Raw genomic sequence first — 2,331 nt, 5'->3', positions numbered from 1 at the left:
AGACCGTCCCCAACCCCCCCCCCCGACACCCCAGGGGAAGCGACCCCCAAAGGCCGCTTGCGGCGCGAGGAAGCTCTCCAAGGGGAGGACCCATCACGGAGGCCCGGCAGGCCGGGGGCCTCGGCGCGAGCTCACGTCCCCTTCTCTCCTCTCGCGGGCGGCGTCCCCCTGGCCGCGGAGGCGGGGGACGCCGTGTCTGCACTTAGGGGGACGGAGGGCACGGCGGCCCTGCGAGGACACCCCCCAGCCGTGCGACCCCCGGGGAGGCGTGCACACGACACGGGCACCCGGAGGGGCGATTGATCGGCAAGCGACGCTCAGACAGGCGTCCCGGGGCCGCAAGTGCGTTCGAAGTGTGGATGATCAATGTGTCCTGCAATTCACTTTAATTCTCGCAGCTAGCTGCGTTCTTCATCGACGCACAGGCGAAGTGATCCACCGCTAAGAGTCGTTCGAGGTGTTCGAGGGTTTCGTTTCGGCGGGAGGCCCGCCCCTGGCACAGCACAGCCCTCCCGCTTTCCCTTCCCCGGAGGTGGGGGCGGGGGGGTTGCCTCTGGCCGGCCAAGTCAGACAGAAAACAGCAGACCGGAGGGGTCGGGAAAGGTTTCACACGACGGGGCGTCCGGCGCCAACCCGGTAGGGCGGGCTCGGACACCCCACAGGCGCCCGGGGGTTCCCCACCCTCCCCCAGGGACGCGGGGGGTCGGGCGCACGCAGAGCACCGCACACGGCCACAGCCCGCCCACACGACGACCGCCGGGCAGGCCCCCTCCCGAGGGCCGCGGCGGCGGCGGTGACCGTGGCGCGCCACCCCGGCCCCTCGGGGGACGGCGGAGTCTGGGGGAGACGGGAAGCACCTCCCGACTCCCCGCGGGCCCGACCGACCCGACCCCGAGGCGGACGGGCGACCCCCCCCAAGGGGTCTTTAAACCTCCGCGCCGGGACGCGCTAGGTACCTGGAAAGGGGGGAGGCGGGCGAGGGGCACGGCGCGCCCCACGGGCCACCGCCCCGACGTCGACCACCACCGCGGCCCCCCCCCGGGCCTCGGCGCTGCCGGCCCGTGACGCACGGGGTCCCGCCGTGCCCCGGTCGAACGCCGCCGCCCGGGGGTCCCCCGCCGACGCCAGACGACCACCCCAACGTCCCCCCGAAATGGGGCAGAGCCCTCTCCCCGTCAACCACCTCGCGACGCCCCTACGGCCGTCTCCCCCGGACCCCGCCCTCTCCCCTCCACCCTCGGGGTGCCCCTACCCGCGCCCGCGTGTCCCAGGCACCCTTCTCCCCCACCCGCCACCGAGGGCGGGGGGGGGGGCGCCGACGGGAAGCACCGAGCGGGCAGGGGACGCGACAGAGGGAAGGGGGGACGAGAGGGCGAGAGACCCGGAAGAGACGAGACGGCCGCGGGGGGCGTGGGGGGAGGAGTGGGGGCGAGCCCCGAGGCTCGGAGGGCGCGGGGAGGCGCATGGCGACCGCGCGGCGGGCCCAGAGCAGCGGGACGACCGACGACCAGCCGAGGCAGACCGGTCCAGGGCCGGCGGCGGGAGGCGACGGGCGGGCAAGCGGCCCCGCGGCGGGGAGCCGCCACCCGTCACGCCGCACAGCTCGCGAGACGCGACCGGAGGATCCGCGACCGGGGCAAAGGCAGCCGTGGCCGGCGCCACGGGGCGAAGGCGGGTGGGGGTGGGGGTGGGGGTGGGGGTGGGGGTGGGGGCGCGCCGAGCCCTCGGACCCAACCTCGAGGGACGTGGCGGGGAGGTCGGACGGGAGAGGGAGGGACACCGGAGACGACGCCACCGGGCGCCGGGGGGCGGGGGACCCCTCCGGCCGGGGAACAGAGGCGCGCGGAGGGGCCGGCGGGGCGGGGCGGGGCGGGCAGGCGGAGGGGAGCCGCCTCTCCCGCCCGACCCCCGACACACGCTGCACGCCGCCCCCCACCTTCTCGCGCGACCCCTCGTCCCCCGAGCCCCGGAAAGGCCACCGGCCCCGGCCCCGGGGCGGGGCGCCTCCCGGACGTCTCTCTCCCCCCTCTCCCCTTCCTGCCCATCCCGCGCCCGCCGCACGGGTGGAGGAGAGGCTCTCGAGCCGGGCGGGGCGAGGTGAGGCGAGGCGAGGCGAGGCCGCCGCGCCTCTCTCGGCACCGACCACGGTAATGATCCTTCCGCAGGTTCACCTACGGAAACCTTGTTACGACTTTTACTTCCTCTAGATAGTCAAGTTCGACCGTCTTCTCAGCGCTCCGCCAGGGCCGTGGGCCGACCCCGGCGGGACCGATCCGAGGGCCTCACTAAACCATCCAATCGGTAGTAGCGACGGACGGTGTGTACAAAGGG

At 75.2% G+C, this 2,331-nt stretch overlaps 1 pseudogene; it reads right to left on the bottom strand.

Moving 5' to 3' along the window:
• Positions 1-311: 311 nt before the first annotated feature.
• On the bottom strand, positions 312-450 carry LOC145522040 (5.8S ribosomal RNA; annotated as a pseudogene).
• Between the last annotated feature and the right edge of the window lie 1,881 nt (positions 451-2,331).

Source organism: Giraffa tippelskirchi, chromosome 1 (genome assembly GCF_054371585.1).
Source record: "Giraffa tippelskirchi isolate mGirTip1 chromosome 1, T2T-mGirTip1v1.2.pri, whole genome shotgun sequence".
Classification (NCBI taxonomy): Eukaryota; Metazoa; Chordata; class Mammalia; order Artiodactyla; family Giraffidae; genus Giraffa; species Giraffa tippelskirchi.
Note: the sequence above shows the minus strand (reverse complement) of the source record. Positions and strands in the feature narration are given on the sequence as shown.